The sequence below is a fragment of the Dermacentor albipictus genome, chromosome 1, assembly GCF_038994185.2.
Source record: "Dermacentor albipictus isolate Rhodes 1998 colony chromosome 1, USDA_Dalb.pri_finalv2, whole genome shotgun sequence".
NCBI lineage: Eukaryota > Metazoa > Arthropoda > Arachnida > Ixodida > Ixodidae > Dermacentor > Dermacentor albipictus.
Window position 1 is genome coordinate 206906479 of NC_091821.1, and position 19695 is coordinate 206926173.

General features: G+C 49.0%; 2 long non-coding RNA genes across 2 annotated transcripts; one reads left to right on the plus strand and one right to left on the minus strand.

The window, feature by feature from the left end:
* Positions 1-783: 783 nt before the first annotated feature.
* On the minus strand, positions 784-6474 carry LOC135896716 (uncharacterized). Its single transcript, XR_010562787.1, has 3 exons — positions 6344-6474; positions 4212-4284; positions 784-950 (listed from the first exon to the last, which is right to left on the minus strand). It is a non-coding gene; the product is annotated as an uncharacterized lncRNA (long non-coding RNA).
* Positions 6475-16394: 9920 nt separating this feature from the next.
* Positions 16395-19115, plus strand: LOC135896711 (uncharacterized). The gene is made up of 3 exons (XR_010562784.1): positions 16395-16512; positions 17129-17189; positions 18883-19115. It is a non-coding gene; the product is annotated as an uncharacterized lncRNA (long non-coding RNA).
* The last annotated feature ends 580 nt before the right edge of the window (positions 19116-19695 follow it).

Sequence of the window (19695 nt, forward strand, 5' to 3'; positions counted from 1 at the left end):
TTCTGATGTATTCTCTGATCAGTGTAGTTTGCTTAGCTCTGCGCCTACACTACTCTGGTTGCATAGCAAAATATATCTCTTCAGTTTTTTTTAGACTTTGCATAATGTGTCGTGTTGCTGACTTTGATATCTATATCTTCCATTACACCTTCGACATCTACATCTTTGTTCCCTGAGGTCTCCGCGTTTGATTCACTCGACTCCCCGTGAACTTCATCTTCTGTTCTTATTACTTCTACAGCGAAGCTGTCTACCTCTACAGTTTAAGGAAATTTTCGTGTCGTATGAAACAAACTCCCCATACGTGTGCCGATCCCGAAGATTCTGCAATACCGGCCCGACCCGTGGCGGAGGTGCAGTTCGCCATTAAGGGGCCCACATACACAGATTCACTGGTCATCCTTCGTAAAAAAATGGAAGGGCACTGAGGTTTTTTTTTTACTGTTATGTGAAAAGCAGTAGCCGTCACCAGTGTCAAATGACGAAATCTCTTTTTACGTACAATTATAATTCTAAAGATAAAAACAAAGAAAATCAAATTCCCATATGTCACCGAATATGCAGTTTTCTCGCCGACAATTGCAACTGACAGTATCACCGAGAACTTTCCTGTGTGAATTAAAGGTTGCATAAACGGCAAACGTGTACACGTATAGACCTCTTTTCTCCCATTTGGTGGCGAAAAACGATGTTATTAGCGGTTGTTTGTGGAGCTTCGGAAACATATTTCTCAGTTCCTAATATACAGTCCGCTATAGTAAACAAAGCAGGAAGTGGTTCTTTTTAGAAGAACACCGTTTATTGCATCGAACAAAAAAATTTGCGGTCACGCGACCGACAAGTTCTTCTGGCCCAGGAACGACCGACTAGTTGTACCGGTTTAGGATGGCCAACAAATCGAAGGCCGCTCGCCATCGACCGTTTCTCCAGAGCACCAAGGCAAGGAGTCGCTGCAATGCAAGATAACATCAATCAATCAAACGTTCATTATAGTGCCAAAGAACAACGAAGCCTTTGCACCGGTGCACCTAAAGCTAAACACAAAACACTAGACATCGAAAAGGCAAATGTGGTAGACAAATTAGAAGTAGAGGAGCAAACAAAAAATAATATTATTAATAATGATGATCATGATGATGAAATGGTGCTTTGCTACTTTTCATCTGGTCATGAAACGTTCCGAAAGTTTCATATAGAGACAGAAGGTGCCACCGAACGCGCTGGCATAAGTAGAAGATAAAGATGGTAAAAATTACCAGAGAAGGTAAAGATTAAAGAGATGTGCACAAGAATTCTAGAAGGAAAAGCATTGATAGCATACGCGAGTAACTGAAGAAGGCTAGGAAACGATTTGACTCCGCCCCGTTTCAAAGGGGATCCGAATGAATCATCATCGTCGTAATTTTAGAGGTGCAAGTTAAGGTACGTCTGGAAAGGCTGAATATACAAATAAGACGACAACAGCGGTGCTTAGAAATAGATATATATGTATTCTGAACATGCTCAACGATCTCGCAATTGAATTGCAAACCGCAGAGGCGTACTGTGGTAGCGTAAAGCCTACAGCAGGATAGAGCTTCAGAAAGGCAGTAGGGCTGCGGAATTAGCTCATTAACATCACCCCTTTTCCCATCCCGGTTATGTCGCTTCGATATTCGACAGGCAATACCGAGAGCGTGAAGGCGGGTCGTGTCTAACGTGTGGAGAGAAGCTTCGCGTTTTATCGAACACCACACCAATTTCTAATTTCGTCGACCCCGGGCAATGGAGCCTCGCGAATAGTGTACAAAAATTGCACATGGCGTGTTCTCTGCGTACAGCTTACATTCAAAGTTTTCGAGGCATTTCAGAGTGGCTTACTGATTTGCGAAAAGGAGGAAGCAGCAAGAAGGCTATCGTTTGTAGCGCAAGAAAGTTCAAAGTACAAGACTTGGCGCCTGTGGCTGAAGAGATGTGACAGTGTGTCGTAAATTTGGCAATGGTGAATTTCAGTAATAGTGCGATTCCTATGATAATAATAATAATAATAATAATAATAATAATTTTCATTCTCATCTTGAGTTTTTACATTGAAATATCGGGTCCACAGAGGGGCGTGCGCGAGAGGACCCCGCCACATCTGCAACAGAAAAATTGTAAAAGACGTTGAACAGAATTAAAATCCCTCGTCACTATACCGAGGGAACGAGAAAGAAACAGAAAACTACGCCACATCATAGCAGAGAAATGAAGTAACAGTCCAAAATACAACATTACACGAGTCAAAGATGATTTAACATATTCCGTAGAGTGCGCTTTGAGGTCCACCTGAGTATACCGTCTGGGGGAGTTCACTGAAAAATTTCGGCAACGTGAACACACCTTCTGACTTCGCCATATCCTGTGGTGCAACGGGGCGCAACAGAAGGAGGCGCTTCTCACAGCGATCGAGGCGAGACCCGCCGGCCACGGCACCGGTAAGCGAGGACGTGGCCAGAGTTTAATTACTGCGCGGCCATCCGCGGCTGAGCGTACGTGAGCAGACGAAGCGCGTAATTATTAGCGCAATTCGAAAGCACATTGTCGCTTACGTCAGTCTGTTTATTGAACTTCGTCCATAGATATACGCAGTAACAGAAGGAAGAAAGCGCACTAATCAAAACACCCTTCCTGATTGACTTCAGTTATTGGGCACTAGCAGCCACGTATGGCAATCTGCTTTATTTCGAAATATAGCGTCCAGAAGAGCATGCGCTGCGGGCTCCTTTGAAAAAAAAAAGTTTATCCAGCGTTTTCTTTCCTTCTCATGTCACCTTTGGAATCACTTGGACTCACTTGGACTAGTACACCCTACTTGGACGGACCGACGGACGGACAGACAGACAGACAGACAGACAGACAGACAGACAGACAGACAGACAGACAGACAGAAAGATAGACAGACAGACAGACAGAAAGATAGACAGACAGATAGGTAGATATATAAAAGAAACAGACACACAAAGACAGCGCTGTCTTTGTGTTTCTCTTTCTTTCTACGTCCTCGTTCGGTCGCACTTACAAATTCTATCGTGTATTCAAACCAACTAGCCGGCCAACGTGTTTTAACTAATTTAACAAGCACGGTGTCAAGCGCCCACAGGTAAACATCAACACATTTCGCTCGATGAGCGAAGGAAATGGCTGTCAAAATGCTGCAGCGAATTGACTTTGGTGCATCTCTCGCTTCAACGCGAACGAACTGTCGAAACACAGGGCATATGAAGCTACCGGCACCATAGGCGCATTCTGCGAACATCGCAGATCGCTTTGAAGATGAGGCCCGCGAGGATGCGCCCTTTGGCCACGTCGCAGATCGCTTTCGAGATACGGCGCCCGCACGGTCACGCCGTAAGCAGCAGCCGCCGGGAAAGAACGCCCCCCTCCCTCGCCTCTACCCCGTGCCTCGCGCACGCGAGATTGAGCGGATTGAGCCGCGTTTGCCAGCTCACCCTTAAAGCTTTCACTCGCTCATACAGCGTACGGCGCGCGGCGACGACATTATCGCCCTTGGACATTATACGGAACCTCAAGACGACGGCGACGGCAGAAATGCGCCTGGAGTGCCTTATAATTGCTATCGCCATAAAAGGAGAGTTGGAGTGCCGGCGCCTAACAACAACGCTATCTCCACGAATGTCGACTCCTGCCCAGAGCGTGCACCTTCGCTCACCTTGAAAAAGTTGTTGGATGGGACAGAGAAGAAAAACAGGGGGGCGTTGAAACTGGGACGGGAGGAGGAAGAGCAAAAGAAGGTACAGGTAGGGAGGTCGACCAGACGCACGTCCGGTTTGCTACCCTACACAGGGGAAGGGGTTTAAGTGATGAAAAGAAAAGAAGGGAAGAAGTATCTATTGGTGTGAATGCGTGCGCATGTCCATCACTTCATGCCCATAATGGGTCACTGAGGCCAGTCGCTCTCATGAAACGTAGCAGTGCCCGCGTAGATTTGTAAGCGAGCGACGCGTAGGGCCATGGTCCGAGAATCTTGGTATCTGAAAATGGTCTGTTATCTTATCGGCCTAACACCCTCCGAAGAACTGCGCATTCGTTGTCATAGAGATTACAAAAACACAACACTAGGACGGGAATGTGCGCGCCGTCCTCTATTCTGCACAGCCGACTTACGCCATTGGAAATACAGCCCAATCGCGCGTCTGCAATCATGTATCGCGTATGGAAAAACATCTCACCAGAAACATTTCGCATTCTGCCAATTCTCTTTCTTCGGCGTCCATCTCACGAAGTTCCTCGGGCTCTTCTTGCCTGCAAAGCGAAGCATATAAATATGCAGCCCCTATTGCGAGCACCATGCATGCACAAAGTTTGGCACACCCAGCCCCAGATGGGTTGCAGAAGATAGTGCTAGCCTTTCCTCGTTTCCCCACAAGAACCACCCAGCCAAAGAAAAAGTGAAGCTTCGTCGCGCCGCTCTGCACGATGAACCAGGCAGTCGCAAAACCAGCGGCGAGATCAAAGACGTGAAGTCTGTCAATGTGATTTGTAGCTGCTGCAAGCAGTTCAGACCCCCCATAATGTCATCCTGTTTACAGTTAAACATTAAATTCTAGGGTTTTACGTGCCCAAACCACGATATGATTACGGGAGACACCGTAGTTGGGGACCCCGGATTAATTTTGACCACCTGGGGATCTTTAACGTGCACCCAACGGACGGTACACGGGCGCTTTGCGTTTCACCCGCATCCGAGCGCGGCCTCAGCGGCCGTGATTCGATCCCGCGCCCTCGAACATAGCAGAGCACCACCATAGCCACTACGCCACCCCAACGGCTTGTTCACAGTCCGACAGCGTCGTGAGATTACACATACTATGCTCGCGGACAACTTTTCCTGGCTATGAAGCTAAAGGGGCGGAGATTCTGCACACGACTATTCGTACGCAGTGTAGTTCGGGTGCTCTCGGCACCGGTTTCGGTTTCGCCAACCTCCCACAACCTCTCTGGTCAAGGCAGGTACAATAACTCGGCGTAAAGCAATGCTCATTCACATACGACGTGTACCAAGTTCTGAACAGCCAACATCGCAGCCTGCGTCGGAGCTCCAAGGCAGCCGTATGGCGACGCGCCACCGACGTTGCCGTCGGTAGAGCTGACAAAGCAGTCAGCTCGCTCGCTCGTTTGTACGTGCCGATGGTTGCGATTTCCAGAGGGGCTCGCTTGGCATCCGCACAGACGCTGCAAACACGTGTGTGTGTGTGTGTGTGTGTGTGTGTGTGTGTGTGTGTGTGTGTGTGTCTGTGCGTGCGTGTGTGTGTGTGTGTGTTTCAACAGTCTTTTGTTGCTAAAGTTAGTCAACAGCCTCTGATGGGAGTTTATTGGCGGAATAGCAAGCGACGAACTTACCAGAAGACACGGGGGTCATTTTGCGTTTGATCAATGTGCAAAACGTGCGACGGTCTTGGGTGTGCGAGAACTCGAAAGAGATCACGAGAAGTACAATAAAATACCAATATTTGGCTAGTGAATGTTACGTATTGTTTCAAATTACGTGCTGTAAAAAACAAAAAAGTATTGGTTCCTATTTCCCTCGCCAAAAAAACGTGAGCGAAACTGCGGGAATATCACCAGACGCAGTGAAAGAGGCGCGCATAGTTTCCGTAGCCTTCGCTTCATAGCCAAGAAAAGTTGTCCGCGAGTATAGACATCTAGACGCCAAACTGCCGCAGTTCTGCAGCACTTGTATACCATGCGAAACAGCTCAGCTTGTTCTCAAAGCAATTAGCTCGCTAAAGTCATTCGTAAGTACAAACTTCAGTCAGCCATGCTAGCTGGCACATCATATGGGGAGGACGATCGCCAATGACAAACAGCTCTAACGAAGAAAACGCTAGCTTCAATTCGACAAACTTAAAGTGCGGAGAATTATGTTACTTGATTTGGAGCAACGCTGCGGTGCAGAACGCCAGAACGTACGAGTTCCCTTTGTCTCTCCGCATACGCAATCGCACTGTCCGACCGTTACAATAGAAGGGATCCGGAATTCGCCACTCGACAAGTGGAAGGCAGGCGATCATTGTCGCCAAATTGGCCAATGTTCGTGCCTTGCAAAACAAATCGCTTGTTATTCGGCCGCTATGCTTCTGCGTGCCAGCGCTGATGGTAAAAGAAAAATTGCGATTTCTTTTAAACGTTCGTAACGCGAGCTCGAGCACTACAGTGCCTCGCTGGTAGGGTAAAAAGCGGTTGCCTTTCAGAGAGCGTAATGAAATAATAGATAGCTTTGTGATTAATGAGAATCCTTATTGCACTCGACGGTGCGAAAATCCCTCTACAACAACCTTTACATAGGAAGAAAAGCGCTCACCTTTCCATCTTTACAAAGTCTTCCTTACACAAACAGACACAACAGAGAGCGTGTGACAAGGTTCTGACCGTCTGACGGGATCCGCGCCTTCGTTCCCTGAAGGGCCGTTTCGCGGCGCCACGAGCGGCGCCTGTGCGTAAGAGCGCGATGGCGTTAAAAGCCGTTACGTCTGCACTGGAGATGCAATTATTAGCGGGCATTGTACTGCGCCAGGCTGAGATTGATTGCTGTGTTCTGTAAATATGCGTATTTATTTTTATTTTAAAGTTTTGTCGCGGTATAATTTCAGTGAAAGAAGGAAAAAGAAACTACATTTGTGTAGTCACGGCAGTGACAGCAGCCCGGTGGATACCAGTTTATTATGGACTTATGGACTGAAACTTCCGTCTATGAAGAGCGCACGGAGCTCGCGCAGTGGTGGTACACGCCTGCTTGTAATGGATAGGACTGGAGCTGGCGACGAACATTGAGTATGCGTCGCAGGAATGTCACTTCATGGCTCTGTAGTAGTCTCGTGTTGAGGATGAGACGACTACACAACCTGTGCATTTCCTATCTGCATTCTTGTCTTACCTTCTGCATGTGCAAACGTCAATTTTGAAGAACGTCTGTAGGCTGTGTAGACATGAGCAGCAGCAACCGCCAGGGTCTAGCCCTGTTCAGAGGAATGCTTTATATCCATAAGGAATCGAAACAAGGAACGAAAAACGGCTCAACGCTCTTCCAAGAGTTGTTAGCGTCCAAGTAGCCTAGCAGCACATTTTAGAAACCTTTGTAGCATATAAATGAGGCACTCGAGTGCAGCCACACTGTCTACCTTAGTAATTACCACAATCATGTTGTTATAAGCGCGGTATGAGTTTGCAAAATCTCATATTGAATTCGTGAGAGTGCTGTTTGAACCGCACCGATGGCACCGGCTGTTGGAATCTCAGCGCTGCCACCGGCTGTTGGAACCTCAGTGCTGACGCCCGTTATTGCAACTGGGTCGCAAGCCCCAAGGGTAGCGTTGGCCTGGCGGCCTGGGGCACACTGGAAGCATCCGAAGGTCCCAGCAAAGTATGAGGCGACTGCTAACAGAACAACTTGTTTATTCTAGCATCGCAAAGAGCGGGCGGTCAGGTCGACCGAAGTAGAGAGACGGGAGAGCACGTTACTCAACAGAAGAAATCGGAGCCTCTCTCCTGGCGTCCGGGGGCAGCTGCTCTTATACTCTTGGCGTCGCGGGCAAGAAGGAAGGTCATGGGACCACACCACGTGACAGCGGCGACGGACGGACTGAGAGACACGTTGGGACAAGGAGGTGACGCATCAGACGGGCCGGCGCCGGTCAGACCTCCTCGCTTCACACTGGGGGAGCTCCTCTCCCCGGCTGCCGCGCTTTGACAAGCGTGGGCACACACACACACACGCACACACAAAGACACGTGGCACTGAACATGCCGGGACGCGCTCGGCGGGGATGCGTCGCGGCCGCTCCGAACGGGCCAAAATATCCGCCGCTTTGAACGAAGCCCCGGCGTCCGTTGAATCCGCGCTGGCTTTACCGCGCGTCGTAGGCGAAACGTAACAGACCGCCCCGCCGGGGGAGGGAGATCCCGATGGTCAGGGGACTGCATCCGCTGTCCGGAGGGATGTCGCTCGATGATGCTCATAACCGAAGTCGGTCGTCCCTCGGCGTTTCTTGAGCGCAGCGCACCAAGAAGGCCTCGTTCTCACGTTCAAGTTCACACAGGACACTGCAAAGTGACTTCAGGAGAGTTGCCATTTTTGTTCTCTTTCCCAGCAAGCGTTAGAACTGCGCCAAAACTCAGCCGCTCAGTCAGCAAGCACGGCACAACCCTCACTAAGCAATGCCAGGCTCTTTCCCCTTTTATACTACTGCCTAGTTCCTTACAGTAGTCTAGCAGCACTCAGAACGCGTCCACAAATTGGAAAATTGCACTAGAAAGCACATCATCACTTTGAAACACTACACAAAAGCAATATGTTAAAAATCCTGCCTCAGGAAGAAAGAACATCAGTAACAAACAATTTTGAGGCTGATTCCCACGTTAGGGGCTTCGAATTAAGCCATCGGCGTTACCGTTGAGACTCCCCTTTTTGTAACGCACCTCAAAGGAATGTTGTTGCAAAGCGAGGCTCCAGTGCAGGAGGCGTCCATTTGTGAAAGAGATAGTCTGCAGCCATTGGAGAGGGCAGTGATCCGTTTCGAAGCATGCGAAGCGGAGATCGCAGCGAGCGACCGTACACTAGCTCAGCTGGCAAAAACCCCGTAGCCGCATGCGGCGCCCTCCTCAATGCAAACATCACCCCAGGCAGAAACAGCTCCCAGTCAGTTTGTTGTTCAAACCACAATGCTCTCCACACGCGCTTCATGACGGAGTGGAGCTTCTCAACGGAATTCGACTGGGGGTGGTACACTGAGCTGTGTAACAGCTTTACCCCATACCTTTCGAGAAAGGCTGTCGTCAAAGCGCTAGTAAACTCTGTGCCCTGATCTGATTGGATTTCCGCAGGAAAACCAACTCGCGCAAATATGGACAGTAGTGCATTGACTATCTCAACTGAGCTGAGTTCTTTAAGCGGCACTGCTTCAGGGAACTTTGTCGCTGGGCAGATCACAGTCAAAATGTATCTGTACCCCGTGGCTGTTACCGGCAGAGGTCCCACTGTATCAATACCGAGCCGTCTAAAAGGCTCCGTAATGATAGGTACCAACTTCAAAGGCGCCCTCGATTTGTCCCCTGGTTTGCCCACCCGCTGACAGGTGTCACATGTCTTCACAAAGTGGTCTGCGTCCCGAAAACACCCTGGCCAATAGTACTCTTGCAAGAGACGGTCCTTAGTTTTCTTAACTCCTAGGTGTCCGGACCACGAACCCCCATGAGACAAGCGCAACAGATCCTGACGGTAGCACTGAGGCACGATCAGCTGATCGAACTCCACTCCCCTGCGGTCTAGATACTTCCGGTACAGGACCCCACCTCTTTCCACAAAGCGAGCATTTTTCTTGGCGATACCTTCCTTGACAATGCAGCGTATGTTTTCTAGGCTGCCATCCTTCTTTTGCTCGGCTATCAAAGCCGACCGGCTGACTTTTAGCAACCTATTAAGTCCGTCTGACGTAGGCGCGATGAGCAAATCTTCAGATAGCTCTTCTAACTTTCCCGTGTCCGGCATTTCCTCTCCAGTATCTGGTGCCTTTAACGCTACAGGCTCAATTTTATTCAGTTCGGGCGTGCTCTGAATATCAGCTTGCTGCGCCTCTGACCCTTTCTCATCGTTCGACAACGTCGGCCCCGCAACTACCGCCTTTGCAGCGAGCTCCCGAACCTTCGATCTGGTTAAGGCCTGAACGCTAGCCTCACCAAACAAAAGCCCCTTCTCGCGCAGGAGGTGATCGGACCTGTTCGAAAATAGGTACGGGTACTGGAGGGGGGGGGGGGGGAGCAGCATAGATGACACTGCCGCCTCCGTCTCAAGTGCTCCGAAAGGTCCTTCAATAAGCACTTTTGCTACGGGCAGACACGCTATGAGCTTCCACGGCTTGCTTGATCCATGCGCACTCGCCCGTGAACATATCGGGTTCTACGTAAGAGGGGTGAACTACATCCATCGTAGCTGCGGAATCGCGAAGCACTCGGCACTCCTTCCCGTTCACGAGGAGGTCTCGCATGTAAGGCTCGAGAAGCTTCATGTTCTCGTCAGTGCTGCATAATGACAAAAACACTACTTTTGTTTTTGTTTCTGGAAACTGCGCCGAAAAGTGACCCGGCTTCTGGCACGTATAACACACGCGCGCTTGCCTCGTCTCGAACCGCTTTCTGCGTTCGGATTCGGCTGCCGCCGTCTCCTTACGTTCGGTCGGACTGCTTTCACTCGCGTCCGCACTACGTGTGTCCCCCTTTGCTCTCATGGGCGTGAACTTCGGCCTCTCAAACTTGGAGCCAAATTCACCCTTTTGACCGTCCTTAGCTCCGCGAGCCCGACGCGTCACAAACTCTTCGGCTAGCTCAGCGGCTCTAGTCACCGTACTAACGTCTGGCCTATCCAAGACCCAGTAGCGCACGTTCTCAGGTAACCGACTATAAAACTGTTCTAGCCCGAAACACTGCAGAACTTTCTCGTGGTCACCAAACGCTTTCTCTTCTTTGAGCCACTCCTGCATGTTTGACATTAGCCTGTAGGCAAACTCTGTATATGACTCACTTTTGCCTTTCTCATTTTCTCGAAACTTCCGACGGAACGCCTCCGCGGACAGCCTGTACTTTTTTAGCAGACTCGATTTCACTCTGTCGAAATCCTCTGCCTCCTCTCTCTCCAAGCGAGCGACTACGTCGGCCGCCTCGCCGGGTAACAAAGTGAGCAAGCGCTGTGGCCACGTTTCCCGAGAGAACCCCTGCTTCTCGCACGTTCGCTCAAAGTTAACCAGGAACAAACCAATGTCCTCTCCAAGCTTAAACGGCCGCATCAGGTCAGTCATTTTAAACAATACTCGTTCTCCTGCACCGTGTGCCTGACTTCCATTACGAGCGCGTTCCATCTCTACCTCGAGACGCTTCATTTCCAAAGCATGGTCGCGCAGTTCTTTTTCTTTCTGCTCTTTTCGTTCGCGCTCATCTTTTTGCTCTTTTCGTTCACGCTCATCTTTCTCTCTCTGTTGCTGTTCTTTAAGTTCGCGTTCCTGCCTTTTTGCCGTCTGCCTCTCCTCAATGGTCTCAAGGCATTCCGACAGCTCGTCATCCTCAGCTCCTAACTCAAGAATAGCCCTTAGCAGTTCTGGTTTTCTGAGTTTGTCTGAGACATCCAGACCCAACTCTCTTGCAAGCTCCAACAATTTCGGTTTGCGCGACGACTTCAAATCCATGGCTGCTCTGAATGCTGCTTTCTCTACTGCCTACTATTGTCTTGCCGCAACTAACCCGGCAGCAACGACAACCACAATTACCAGCTCTGTTTCTGACACTAACAAAAAGCCTGGCAAAACTCAGAAGAAGAAAGTCCCGCACTCACCAAACCTCGCAGCCAAGAATTCAGCGCAGTCGTTCCGCTGCAGGCAACCAGTCATCACACAGGGCTCGTTGCACTGCTCCCGGATGGTCGTTGTGCTGCTCAGCATACAGACAACCGCATATCTTCGCTGCTGGCCTCCGTTGTCGCGATCCCACCGCTGCCACCAGATGTATGAACCGCACCGATGGCACCGGCTGTTGGAATCTCAGCGCTGCCACCGGCTGTTGGAACCTCAGTGCTGACGCCCGTTATTGCAACTGGGTCGCAAGCCCCAAGGGTAGCGTTGGCCTGGCGGCCTGGGGCACACTGGAAGCATCCGAAGGTCCCAGCAAAGTATGAGGCGACTGCTAACAGAACAACTTGTTTATTCTAGCATCGCAAAGAGCGGGCGGTCAGGTCGACCGAAGTAGAGAGACGGGAGAGCACGTTACTCAACAGAAGAAATCGGAGCCTCTCTCCTGGCGTCCGGGGGCAGCTGCTCTTATACTCTTGGCGTCGCGGGCAAGAATGAAGGTCATGGGACCACACCACGTGACAGCGGCGACGGACGGACTGAGAGACACGTTGGGACAAGGAGGTGACGCATCAGACGGGCCGGCGCCGGTCAGACCTCCTCGCTTCACACTGGGGGAGCTCCTCTCCCCGGCTGCCGCGCTTTGACAAGCGTGGGCACACACACACACACGCACACACAAAGACACGTGGCACTGAACATGCCGGGACGCGCTCGGCGGGGATGCGTCGCGGCCGCTCCGAACGGGCCAAAATATCCGCCGCTTTGAACGAAGCCCCGGCATCCGTTGAATCCGCGCTGGCTTTACCGCGCGTCGTAGGCGAAACGTAACAGTGCTCGTATCTTCAGCGACTACTCTAAGTACAGAGGTGAGCACGGGTGTTCCCGTGGTGCTTCAGTCGTTATGTGGCGGTCTGCTGCTGAGGTCGTGGATTCGATTCCCTGCAGCCGCGGACTCATCTCGGTGGTCGTGAATTGCGCAAATGCGGGCAATATGGGCAGATGGTCGCTGACAACGGGGGAGGGGTGGGGGGGTGGAGGGCTTGAGCCCGCCCTCCCCCCCTCGTCCCAAACAATTTTCCGGAATGGGGTGAGGGCGGGCACTCTACTGCACAGTTCACAAGAAGCAGAGTGAAGAGGGTCCGAGAACAATTTTCTCAGTCGAACGCAGAGTCGTAAGTGTACAAATGAGGGAGCGCGCTGCGGAACTATTGGTACCTGAGTGAGCCAATGTCACACAGGGCCATGCATCCCGATCGGCATGCACGAGAGGGTATTCCAATTCGGGGGCGGTCGAGATTCGCTAAGGGCCGGGTCACAACACCGTTCTGAAGTCTGAACAGGTGGTCCGTATGCGAGCGCACAAGTATGCGCAGGTGGGCCAGCGGAGGAGCAGCGCCTGGGGCTCGATAAAGGACAGCAATGGTTTGAGCCCCGTGGAGACGCAGGCCACGAGCCAGCCTCCACCACTGTTTCAGCTTCGCGCGTTTCAGCTCCAGCTTGGCTTACATATCGCCAGAGTTCAGCCTCGGTCGCCGTCGATTTGCTGCCACCTGCCCGAGTTCTCTTTTTTTTTTTTCGCACACGATGGCTTTCTTTCTCACATATTATTTCCGTTTTTCTTTCTCTCCATAGCTTTCTCCCCGTTAAGGGCAGCAAACCCGGAGTTCTTCCGATTGACCTCCGTTTATTTTAACTATCCCATTTCTCTGTCGATCTTCGCTACAACTGCAATACGCGCAAATTGCACACCCTTCTTTACAGTGCGTGAAATTCTGTCCATACATAGAGACCAAAGAACGGATGCAGTATTCATTTATTCACACAAGAATTCTTTCCCGACCCCTCCCCCCCCCCCCAAAAAAAAGAACAACGAAAAAGTTTAGAAAAATACAAGCTTTGAGTGTTCCTTCAACGACTTCGGTGATTACCGTTGCCATCGTTCTCTGGCCTAGCAAGTCGAAGTCGGTAGCCAGCAATGTCCAACAGCAGCCGAATCATCCTCAGGGTCACCTCAAGGCGGCGCTGTAGCGCCTGTAACACAGTGATTTGTAGCAGAGCAATGACAATCAATCACTCAATGAATCAATCAGTCAATCAATCAGTACATTGCGGGTTTCCCTCCCCTGAAATAATCCCAATGGATGAGCGCTGGATCCATGGATCAAGCGAGGACAAAAACAAATGCCCGAGAATGTAAGTAAAAAAAAAACGTAAGTAAAGATAAACAAGACGAGGGAACGACTCGGCATAATACAAGAAAACAAACACATTATATCTAATCTAACAATTACGAAAAAGAACAGGCTACTTTTATGAAAGCGCAAGTTTTCACAAAACAGTGCCAGCGATTTTGGAAAAGTAGCAATATGGACATATATAAGTGTTGTGGAAGGTTGGGTGTTGGCTATTGCAAGCAGGAACGTCGAAATGTCTATGCTCGCTGATGATCCTACGCCGAATTCAGAACACGATACGACTGAGGAGTTAGGGGCCGATGAGAACATCCTGCAGGAATTTGAAAAGTAGCAAAAGGTCAGTACGTTTGTTTTGGCTACAGAGTGGTGGTAGTGACGATAATCGATGAGCGCAAGGACAACATTCGGTACTAGTGTTAGCAAAACGATCATGCTCCTTGCTTAAAAACATTCTCTGGGCCCGCTATGTTATGCAACATTTAAGTTTACAACTGCGCATCGACTAGTATTCAACTCGGAGAATACGGATTGTGTCGTATAACTTGAGTAAAGGTGCTGCACAATATTAGTCTCCTGATATTCTGTAGATAGAAAGCAGAGAGCGCGGACACTGCATAGGAACGTGTTTTCTGTCTGTGTGTTTCTTTAATTACCTCGCGATCATTGATCTGGAAGACCTCATACAATGCAACAAAATTCACAGGATAGGAAAACAGAATACTTCTTATTCTGCGAGCGAAGTACATAAGTCTTGGTCTCTACACAATTCAGGAAAAGAGAGCAAATCATTCTGTAGAATACGACAATATTCAACGGGGTGATTTTGCTTAACAAAACGATCCGTGGGTGTTCGTTTTGCTAGTCCGAGGGCAGCCTTGGAGGCGGTAGGGAGATGCGTATCGGCTTGTTCGACTTCGGCCTTACTATAGGTTCTACGTAGGTGAAACCATACATGATTCGGCAAACTACAAATGCGTGAATTACGCACAGCGTTTCCGCCTCTCCAAAGACTTTGCGATGGTAGATAACTCGGTGTACCATGCGTGCTATTTGTTCAGCTGTTGCGCGAAGAGTTTTAAGTGTGTTCTCCACATGCCTATTACCCTGTACTCCTGCAACAAGTAACTGTGCTTTGGCTGAAAATGCTCCCATTCCAACGCGTCCCTAATATAAGGCGACGTGGAAAAACAGAAAAGGGAAGCGGACGCGGAATTACGCGATGGCAGGTTCGCCACCTTGCGCAGTTGGCTTCCGCCATCGAGGGCAGCGTGTGTCTGTGGGCATCCCATGGCCTTTCTCCAAACGCTACTGGCCATATATATACATATATATATATATATATATATATATATATATATATATATATATATATATATATATATATATATATATATATATATATATATATATATATATAATTTTTTGCAGAATATCTCACCTGTCGGCGTCGTGTTTCCTCCTCCAGGTCAAGCTCTTCATCTACCGGGGTTGGGGGGCGCCTGCATGGAACATGAAGCACGAAATTCTGCAGACGCACTTGCGAGCACAGTAAGTGCAGGCCGTGTTACAGACTCAGCGAGGAAGTCAGCAATCCGGAGAACGAGAGTATGTTCGGCCTTCGCCGTTCTGCGTAGTCGTGCAACGAATATGTAGCTGACGTGAGTCGAGGCCTGCTGTACGAAGCCTAGCTGCTGTAAACAATGCAGAACGCCCAGGATTTCTTCGCGCCTCGACAACGGCGGCTCATTAAAGAAGCGAGAGAAATCGGCGCCGAATTGCGACCGCACTGCAACTTTCGGAGCCATGCGAACCTGGCTCCTGTTGACGAAGCAGTTCGTAACTAAAAGCCACTCCTAATAATAAATGGGCGCGAGTCGTGTTAGCTTTCAAATTGATGCCGTAGTCTGCCCGTTATAAAAATGAAAAACAGGAATGAAAAGCTCGCTGAACTTCGCTGCTTCATTTGTGAAGTTGGTGCACGTGTGTGCCTCTCAGAGTGGTCTAGAGTCGTACTTCGGCAATGGAGAAAGGAATATTAAGTACTTTTTTGCTTTCGATGCCGCAAAAGTTATTCTACAAACGGCAATATTTTCCTAAGAATGGAAGTTGTTAACTTATCCTTCCATTTTCGATCCGTTGTCTGAGGGCTGTTTTCTCGTTATGTTACGTACTGTTCATCTGCAACATGGATGGGTGGATGTATGTATGGATGGATGTTTTGAGTGTCCCATCTGGAACGGGAAGGTGGGTTGCGCCACCAAGCTTTCCTATTATACTGCCTAATGTCCAACCTAAGTTAAATTTCTCGCTTCGCACTCCTCCTAGCGGCGCCTGTGCGAGTGGTTTAGAGGTGCATCTCGGAGGACACGAAAGGCGCCTAGTATCATGGTACACTCCAGGATAAGTTATTATGAGGCGAGCATGAGCGCTGTCTAACATACGGTGGTTGCGATATGTTTTCGGCTCCAGCAGCTGCTCTTGCAGCGGTGTTCTTAAATTTCTTTCATCTTAATGATGCCATATAGCAAAGTACAGATTGTAAGGAATGCGCGAATTCGGAAATTACAGCAGTTCACTCTACCCTGGAACACAGCAACAGGTGGTGTCCGAATCGTAAGCTACTCTCCCAGTGATGGCTCTAACGGAGAAATGGACGCCGATCTCGTAGGCCACACTTCACCGACTGCAAACGCCAGAAGCAACTGCTGGAGCCCAAAACATGTCGCAACCACCGTATTTTAGGCAACACTGATGCCCGCTTCATAATTGCTTATCCTGAAGTGTACCATGACACTTCGCGCTTTTCGTGTCCTCTGAGATTATCCTCGAAACCGCTCCACAGACGCCACTAGGGAGGAGTGCGGAGCGCGGAATTGAAACAGACGTACAGCAGATAACGTTACGGAAAAACAGCCTTCAGTCAACGGATCGAAAATGGAAGGGTAAGGTAACAACTTCCCATCTCAGGAAAATATTGCCGTTTGTAGAGTAACATTTGCGGCATCGAAAGCAAGAAGTACTTAATACTGCTTTTCTCCATGTCCGAAGTACGACTCTACACCACTCTGAGAGGCACACACAAAATACTTCACAAATGAAGCAGCGAAGTTCAGCTAGCTTTTCACTCCTGTTTTTTTTTTTTTAATGACAGGCAGCCTACGGACGATTTGCTAGCTATCGCGACTCCCGCCCATTTCTTATTAGGAGTGGCTTTTAGTTACCGACGGCTTCGTCAACAGGAGCCAGGTTCGCATGGCTTCGAAGGTTGCAGTGCGGTCGCAATTCCGCGACGATTTCTGTCGCTTGTTTAATGAGCCGCCGTTCTCGAGGTGCGAAGAAATCCTGGGCGTTCTGCATTGTTTACAGCAGCTACGCTTTGTACAGCCGGCCTCGACTCGCGTCAGCTACATATTCGCTGCACCACTGCGCTGAGCGGCGAAGGCCGAAGATGCTCGCGTTCTGCGGATTGCTGAATTCGTCGCGGCATCTGTCACACAGCGTGCACTAACTGTGCTCGCAAGTGCGTCTGCAGAATTTCGTGCTTCGTGTTCCATGCAGGCGCCCTCCAACCCCGGAAGATGAGGAGTTTGACCTGGAGGAGGAAAGACGACGCAGACAGGTGTGATATTCCTTAAAAAATAGAATGAAATACAAAATAAAAACTTATATATATATATATATATATATATATATATATATATATATATATATATATATATATATATATATATATATATATATATATATATATATATATATATATATATGTGTGTGTGTGTGTGTGTGTGTGCGTGTGTGTGTGTGTGTGTTACTCATGCATGGCCAGTAGCGTTTGGAGAAAGGCAATGGGGTGCCCACAGAGACTCGATGCCCTCGATGGCGGAAGCCAACTGCGCAAGGGGGCGAATCTGCCGTCCCGTAATTCCGCGTCCGCTTCCCTTTTCTGTTTTTCCACGTCGCCTTATATAACGGACGCGTTGGAATGGGAGCATCTTCAGCCAAAGCACGGGTACTTGTTGCAGGAGTACAGGGTAATAGGCATGTGGAGAACACACCTAAAGCTCTTCGCGCAACAGCTGAACAAATAGCACGCATGGTACACCGAGTTATCTACCATCGCAAAGTCTTTGGAGAGGCGGAAGCGCTGCGCGTAATTCACGCATTTGTAGTTTGCCGAATCATGTATGGTTTCACCTACGTAGAACCTATAGTAAGGCCGATGTCAAACAAGCCGATACGCATCTCCCTACCGCCTCCAAGGCTGCCCTCGGACTAGCAAAACGAACACCCACGGATCGTTTTCTTAAGCGAAATCACCCCGTTGAATATTGTCGTATTCTACAGAATGATTTGCTCTCTTTTCCTGAATTGTGTAGAGACCAAGACTTATGTATTTCGCTCGCAGAATGAGAAGTATTCTGTTTTCCTATCCTGTGAATTTTGTTGCATTGTGTGAGGTCTTCTAGATCAATGATCGCGAGGTAATAAAAAAAACACACAAACAGAAAACACGTTCCTATGCAGTGCCCGCGCTCTCTGCTTTCTATCTAAAGAATATCAGGAGACTAATATTGTGCAGCACCTTTACTCAAGTTATACGACACAATCCGTGTTCTCCGAGTTGAATACTAGTCGATGCGCAGTTGTAAACTTAAATGTGGCATATCATAGCGGGCCCAGAGAATGTTTTTAAGCAAGGAGCATGTTCGTTTTGCTAACACTAGTACCGAATGTGGTCCTTGCACTCATGGATTATCGTCACTACCACCACTCTGTAGCCAAAACAAACGTACTTTTCAAAACAAACTACTTTTCAGATTCCTGCAGGATGTTTTCATCGACCCCGAACTGCTTAGTCGTATCGTGTTCTGAATTCGGCGTAGGATCATCAGCGAGCATAGACATTTCGACGTTCCTGCTTGCAATAGCCAACACCCAACCTTCCACAACACTTATATATGTCCATATTGCTACTTTTTCCAAAATCGCTGGCACTGTTTTGTGAAAACTTGCGCTTTCATGAAAGTAGCCTGTTCTTTTTCGTAATTGTTATATTAGATATAATGTGTTTGTTTTCTTGTATTATACCGAGTCGTTCCGTTCTTGTGTTTATCTATACTTTTTTTTTTACTTACATTCTCGGGCATTTGTTTTTTGTCCTTGCTTGATTTTTTCGTACTGTATCCGTGCCCCAGCGCTCATCCATTAGGATTCTTTCAGGGGAGGGAAACAAGCTATGAACTGATTGATTGACTGATTGGTTCATTGAGTGATTGATTGCCATCGCTCTGCTACAAATCACTGCGTTACAGGCGTTACAGCGCTGCCTTGAGGTGACCCTGAGGATGATTCGGCTGCTGTTGGACATTGCTAGCTACCGACTTCGACTAGTTAGGCCAGAGAACGATGGCAACGATAATCCCCGAAGTCATGGAAGAAATGCTCGAAGCTTGTATTTTTCTGGAGTTTTTCGTTCTTTTTCTTTCTTTTTTCTTTTTTTGTCGGGAAAGAATCCTTGTGTCAATAAATGAATACTGTATCCGTTCTTTGGTCTCTATATGTTTGGACAGAATTTCACGCACTGGAAAGAAAGGTGAGCAATTTGCGCGTATCGCAGCTGTAGCGAAGATCGAAGGAGAAATGGGATAGTTAAAATAAAGGGAGGTTAACCGGCGGAGCTGCCCTTAACTGGGAGGAGGCGAAGGAGAGAACGAAAAACCTAAAGAATAGCTGAGAAATAAAGCCTTCCTGCGAAAAAAAGAAAGAACTATGGCAGGTGGCAGAAAATTGACGGCGAAGCTGTAGCTTAAACGCGCGTAGCTGAAACAGTGGTGGAGGCTGGCTCGTGGCCTGCGTCTCCACGGGGCCCGAACCCATTGCTGGCCTTTATCGAGCCCCAGGCGCTGCTCCTCCACTGGCCCACCTGCGCATACTTGCGCGCTTGCATACGGGCCACCTCTTCAGACTTCAGAACGGTGTCGTGACCCGCGGCCCTTAGCGAATCTCGACCGCCCCCGAATCGGCATACCATCTCGTGCATGCCGATCGGGATGCATGGCCCTGTGTGGCCTTGGCTCACTCAGGTACCAATAGTTCCGCAGCGCGCTCCGTCATTTACACGCTTG